We start from the raw sequence: 7,120 nt of genomic DNA, 5'->3' as shown, positions 1-7,120 counted from the left end.
CTAAAAGACCTTCCAATAAATTATGTTGATAAACCGGCAACAACAAACAAAAGGAAAATCGATAGCCAAAACCCGGCAAACCTTTGGCACGCTAGGCTAGGTCATATTTTCTCAAGGAGGATGAACAAGCTAGTGGGAGAGGGCATGTTTGATATGTCTGATATTAACTCTCTACCTACTTGTGAATCCTGCCTAAAAGGAAAAATGACTAAATCTCCTTTTAAGGGGAAACCTGAGCGTAGTCAAAATCTGTTGGATTTGATCTATACAGATGTTTGTGGTCCATTTAGAGTTGGTACTCAATATGGCCACACCTACTTCATTACCTTTACTGATGATTATTCTAGGTATGGGTATTTATATTTAATGAAATATAAGTCTGAAGCATTTGAAAAGTTCAAAGAATTCAAGGCTGAAGTAGAAAACAAGCTAGGTAAAAGTATTAAAGCACTTCGATCGGATCGAGGTGGAGAATACTTGAGTACCGAGTTTTTGGACTATCTAAAAGAGAATGGGATTCTCTCTCAGTGGACTCCTCCTATGACACCACAGCTTAATGGTGTATCGGAGCGTCGTAATCGAACTTTGTTGGACATGGTTCGGTCCATGATGAGCTTCACTGAGCTTCCACCTTCGTTTTGGGCTATGCGCTTGAAACGGCGGTATTGTTGTTGAACAACGTCCACACTAAAGCAGTGGACAAAACACCATACGAGTTATGGAATGGCAAAGCTCCTAAGTATTCGTACTTGAGGATTTGGGGATGTCCTGCTTACGTGAAGCGGACAGTGGGAGATAAGTTGGATAGTCGATCCAGCTTATGTTATTTTGTAGGGTATCCGAAGAATTCAATCGGATATTATTTCTATTATCCTGCTGAAACAAAGGTGTTTGTTTCGAGGAATGCCACCTTCTTGGAGAAGGAGTTCTTATTGGATAAGAAAGGCGAGATGATGGAACTCGATGAAATTCGAGAAGAACCCGAAATACAAAATAACGATCCTACACCTCAGGAACCATTGATAGACACGCCTGTACCTAGAAGATCCGAGAGGACTTCTAGACCTCCTATTCGATATGGTCTTCTTCTTGAAGGGGATCAAGATGAACCCGATGTTGGATGTGATCCAAGAAACTTCAAGGAAGCAATTTCTGATGCGGATTCAAATTTATGGCTTGAAGCTATGCAGTCGGAAATAGATTCGATGCATACAAACCAAGTTTGGTCTTTAGTAGATCCTCCCGATGGAATTGTTCCAATAGGGTGTAAATGGATCTACAAGAGAAAGCTTGGGCCTGATGGTAAGGTATTGACCTACAAGGCGCGATTGGTGGCGAAAGGTTATACTCAAAGACAAGGAGTTGACTATGATGAAACCTTTTCACCAGTTGCAATGTTCAAGTCCATAAGAATCCTTATTGCCATAGCTGCTTGGTATGACTATGAGATATGGCAAATGGATGTGAAGACTGCTTTTCTTAATGGAGACATTAAGGAAGAAATCTATATGAAGCAGCCTGAGGGGTACACATCCATGGGAAGCGAGCATAAGGTATGCAAGCTTCAGAGATCAATTTATGGTCTAAAACAAGCATCAAGAAGTTGGAACCAGAAATTTGATGAAACAATAAAGGATTTTGGTTTCATCAAGAACCCGGAGGAACCATGCGTGTACAAGAAAGTAGTTAAGGATGCTGTGACATTCTTAGTACTTTATGTTGATGACATCCTACTCATTGGAAATGATGTAGGGATGTTGCAGTCAACAAAGATATGGTTATCAGGTAGATTCTCGATGAAGGATTTGGTGAGGCATCCTATATTCTTGGGATACAGATCTATAGAGATAGATCTAAGAGAATGATAGGACTCACTCAATCAACCTACATCGACACCATATTGAAACGGTTTTCAATGGATGGTCCAAGAGAGGACATCTACCCATGTGTCATGGAGTTTCTCTATCCAAGTCTATGTGTCCCAAGACGGATGAAGAGATAGAGAAAATGACACATGTACCATATGCGTCAGCCATAGGTAGTATCATGTATGGGATGATATCTACCAGACCGGATGTAGCATTTGCTCTGAGTGTCACGAGCAGATATCAAGCTAATCCCGTCAAATGCATTGGAAAGTCGTGAAGGACATTCTTAAGTACTTACGAAGGACTAAGAATATGTTCATGGTATATGGAGGAAGAGAACTAAAATTGGAAGGCTATACCGACTCTAGCTTCCAAAGTGACGTGGATGACTCGAAGTCAACCTCTGGATTTGTGTTCATGCTCAATGGCGGTGCTGTCTCTTGGAAGAGTTCCAAGCAGGACACCACAGCGGATTCCACCACTGAGGCAGAATACATTGCAGCATCAGCTGCTGCTAAAGAGGCCGTTTGGATGAGGAATTTCGTCCAAGAGTTGGGCGTCATTCCTGAAGTTTACTGTGACAACACGGGTGCCGTTGCTCAGGCAAAGGAACCAAGGTCTCATCAAAGATCCAAACACGTACTGAGGAAATACCACATTATCCGGGAGATTGTGGAAAGAGGAGACATCACTGTCGAAAGAGTGGCCTCTGCAGACAATATCGCTGATCCACTTACTAAGCCCTTGCCAGGACCATTATTTGACAAACATCGCGAAGCAATGGGTCTACGTAGTATGACTAGTTGGCTATAGGGCAAGTGGGAGATTGAAAGAGTGGGTGCCCAGTGAGCCAACTTGTGGCTAAGGGCTTTGATGACTCTTTGTATAAACAATCTTTTGTTTAATATTATTTACACTTTTATTAATGGCAATGACTTTATCTTTCTTCATATTTTTATATTGTGATATACTATTGTTGTTTTGATAAAGACCTTGAATATACTATAGTGTATGTAAGATGTGGTAGAACATGGGGATGTCTATCATGAAACACATCTTATAGTCACTGTATATTCTAAACTGTTCCTAGTCGATTGAGCCGTCCGATAATAAGGATAAGGATCGCTCGAGTTAGAGACTAGCATTTGCGATGCAGAGTACCACGTTTCATTTGTAAGGAACATAGAGATGTTCGAAGCATGCAAATGGATATTCATATGATGAATGATCGAACTACCCTATCCGGACTTTCCAAGTGGTTATCACTTATCGAGTGGATATAGTCCGCGATTTTGGTTGTACACCATTAGTCCTTACTACTTGAAACATCATTGAGACTCTATATGCTAGTACTGTGCTTTGACTCGTTTACCGACTCTATTGGGGTCATCAGGTGTCGGGATTGGGTACAGTTACAACACATATAGGAGTCGATGCTTTGTTGTCAAGGATTCACCACATACTTGCGAGTATGGATATCCTATGCGATCTGAGGAGATATTAGTGTGACGAATCTTTGGCCAGAGTACATGATGTGATTTAAGAAATGGTTTCTTAGTAGCACATGCGATGTCACTATTTGATCTTCAAGATGTATTGCATAGTTATCGAATCTCGAGCGACTCTCGATATACCAATGGTTGTTGATTCGATCGGGATATATGGATGAAGGGACCGTACTGTACGCTAACCAAAATCTATTGGTTCTTGTAGGCACTATCAGTGATACCTAGGGAATCATGGGGCGATGTTGCTAGGCGCTCTACCATGATTCGATGGGCAAGTCGGAAATTGTTGTTCCGAGTCACAAGGAGTTGTGAGCCCACGGCTAGCTGTATCCCTGAACCATTGAGGGTCACACAGTGTAATGGATTTTTAATCCCCGTTGAGATAGTTAAATTTAAAGAGTTAAATTTAATGAACAAAGAAGTTGGACTTCTTAATTATGAGTAGAGGAGTAAGATTTCCTAAAATGACATAGGGATGGACATTTTTGGAAACCACTGAATTCGGATTCATAAAAATTTATCTTGACTTTAAAAGGTGCAGAAATGGTTTCTGTGCACATTGGTGAAATCGATTATCAATCGGAGTCACGATGAATTTTATATTAATTTCTGAACATGCGGGCTTTGCTTGTCGGCTTGAACTTATGACTAATGGGCCCTAAGCTGTTAGTGGCCTACATTATAAATAAGTTATTGCAGTACAGAAATTACACACAACAAGGTCACAAATTTTCGAAAACCCTAGTATTTTCTAAAGGTGGCCGCCCCCCCCCCCTCCCGCTCCCTCTACTCGGTAAAATCCAGCTTGTGATTTTGAATTACAGTCTGGTTTAACGGATCAAATTCGTTAATTCTCTTCGTAGAAACTTCTGATAGATTTTCTAGTGCAATCTATCAGAGGGATTAATTATCCGTTCGTGGACCTGATTGAAGAACAGTTCGTCCATCAGTTCCAGGGATATACAACAAGAGCAGAGAAATCTGTTGGTGTCCAAAATCTCGATTCGAGATTAAAGGTAAAAATTTTATAATCGTTATTTAATTTTTACACACACAATTTAATCGTAAGGTTGATACCCATTATGGAATCATTCCATATAAAATTTTAAACTTCCGCTGCACCGGGTATCAATCCTAATTGATCTGATCGCCGCGTTTTCAGGTAGATATTGCGTGAAATTGTTGTTGTTTTTGTGTTTGTAGGAAGTTATGGATTTTGATGGGTTCAAGTGGAAATAAGCTTACAAGATGGAAGTTTACAAGGAAATTCAAGAGTTGTAAAAGTGCAGAAAAAAAGGCTGAGTTCGAGCAAGAGGCGCGCCCGCCCTATCCTTAGGCGCGCCCGCGCTGTTAATGAAGAATTTGAGATAAAGAGTCGAGCTGGGAGCGCGCCCGCGCTGACACTAGGCGCGCCCGCGCCGTTGAGGAATTTTTAAAAGCATGTTTTGCGAGTTGACAGGGCGCCCGCCCTGGTTTCGGCGCGCCCACGCCGTCGTCTGTTTGGAATTTTAGAGTCCTATTTTTTATGGAAACTTGGGGGATATCTTTGGTATTTTTTTGGACGATTGTTAGGTAATATTTAAGGGATTTTTAGGAGTCATAGGAGGAATCTATCAGCCACCAATACACACAATATTCGAGAGAGCACTTCTGTGAGTTTTTTGGAGTTGAAGAACTGAAGATTGCTTGGAACGAAGACGAAGACTTTTCGACCGGACACGGAAGAAAGACTACGGTTTTGTTTCTTCTTTTTAGTTTCTTTTGATTGTTGAATTATGTTTGAGATATTAAACATGATTTGGTTTTTATTGAATTCGAGCATGAACTAAACTTTTCTAGTCTAGAGGTTGACGTAGCTTGGTTGAGACATATTCATGAATCTTTGATTTTAATGAATTGAATTTCTATAGATTAATTGTGTTTCTAGAATTGAATGTCTTCTTAATTTATTGGCCATAAATTGAGTTGTTATATTTACTTAGAATCATTGCTCGGGAGAGGGGATTTTGAGTAGGATCAATAGAAACTACACTGTTAATTGTTTATATAGCTCGGGAGAGTATATAGCTTTAATAGAACCTTTAAGGAACATCATTTTACACATATCACTACATCTAGATTTCTAATAGGGATATTGAAATCGAATTGTAAGTTGATACACTCTATTTGTTGCTCGGGAGAGGGGAATAGAATAATCTAAGTGTTTTTGGTTATTAATCGAAGGAAATTCATAAAATAGATTAATTAGGATTGAATATTGTCGAGACCAAGTGAAATCAAAATCTCTGGACTATTTTTCTCTGATTGATAATTCCTCAAAATTTGTGTGTGCGTGAGCTGAATAATTTCTATTTATTTATTTTATTTATTCTGCAAAACTCTTGAAGTTTGATTTTTCTAGATAAAATTAAGACTATTTTAATTACAAGTATTGAATCTTTTCATTTTACTTCCTGTGGGATCGACACTCTCTCTTTCACTATACTAAAACTTGACACTCGTACGCTTGCGAGAAAATTTCACAACAAATTTTTGGCGCCGTTGCCGGGGAGTAATTTTGATTATTTTTTAATCTTGTTACCAATTAGTCGAAGTTTTAATTTAGAGTTTTTCTTATTTTAATTTAAGTACTAATAAATTGCTATTGTTCGTAATTGCAGTTTATGCGAAGATCTCAAAGTGCGAATTCTTTGCTCTTTGATCCAGAGATTGAACGAACTGCAAGAGCTTTGAGAAAAGCTAGGAGAGAAGAACAATTAAACATGGCTGAAGAAGATGTCAATGAATTTCCTTTGGTGCCAATTAGAGATCATTTCAGGCCAACGATCCAGGCTCACTATTCTGGAATCGCTAGAGGGACAATAAATGCCAACAACTTCGAGTTGAAGCCGGCCTTAATCAACATGGTTCAGCAGAACCAATTCAATGGAACTGCCACAGCTGATCCTCATTTACACTTGTGCACTTTTCTAGAGATTACTGATACTGTTAAAATAAATGGTGTTTCTGAGGATACAATACGCTTACGTTTGTTTCCTTTTTCTCTTAGGGACAAAGCACAGAGTTGGCTGCAGTCATTGCCACTAGGACGCATAACAACGTGGGAGGGCATGGCTGTGAAATTCTTAGAGAAATTCTTTCCACCATCCAAGGCAACCCAGCTAAAGATTGAGATCAGTACCTTTCAACAGCATGATTCAGAACAACTATACGAGGCATGGGAAAGGTACAAAGATTTGTTAAGGCGTTGTCCTAATCATAATTTTGCAGATTGGGAAGATATAGAGTTCTTCTACAATGGATTGAATACGCCTACAAGAATGTCTGTGGACTCCGCTGCTGGAGGTACCATATTTGCCAAGGATCCCATTCAGGCTTATGATATGCTGGAACAGATGACTATCAATAGTTATCAATGGCCATCTGAACGTATGGGAGTTAAGAAAGGAGTGTACAGTGTGGATCCTCTTACATCCATTACTGCACAGCTATCTGCGTTGAGTACACAAGTGGCTTCTCTGAACAAGGTGAATATCGCAGAACCTGCAGGTGTGTCGGTTGTCATAGATGAATCTCATCCACCTGAGGAAGCTCAATATATCAATCCCAGAGGCTATGGAAACTATCGAGGTAACCCTCCTCCTAATACTTATCATCCTGTTTTACGTAACCATGAAAACTTTTCTTATGCCAACAACAAGAATGTGTTGAAACCCCCTCCGGGATTCAATACAAATCAAGGGG

The 7,120-nt window shown here is 39.8% G+C and overlaps 1 non-coding gene across 1 annotated transcript; it reads right to left on the bottom strand.

Annotated features, from left to right (window-relative positions):
* Window positions 1-6,535: 6,535 nt before the first annotated feature.
* Window positions 6,536-6,641, bottom strand: LOC140870197 (small nucleolar RNA R71). Its single transcript, XR_012147170.1, has one exon. It is a non-coding gene; the product is annotated as a small nucleolar RNA R71 (small nucleolar RNA).
* Window positions 6,642-7,120: the final 479 nt, after the last annotated feature.

The sequence above is a fragment of the Henckelia pumila genome, chromosome 4, assembly GCF_033568475.1.
Source record: "Henckelia pumila isolate YLH828 chromosome 4, ASM3356847v2, whole genome shotgun sequence".
NCBI classification, from domain to species: domain Eukaryota; kingdom Viridiplantae; phylum Streptophyta; class Magnoliopsida; order Lamiales; family Gesneriaceae; genus Henckelia; species Henckelia pumila.
Note: the sequence above shows the minus strand (reverse complement) of the source record. Positions and strands in the feature narration are given on the sequence as shown.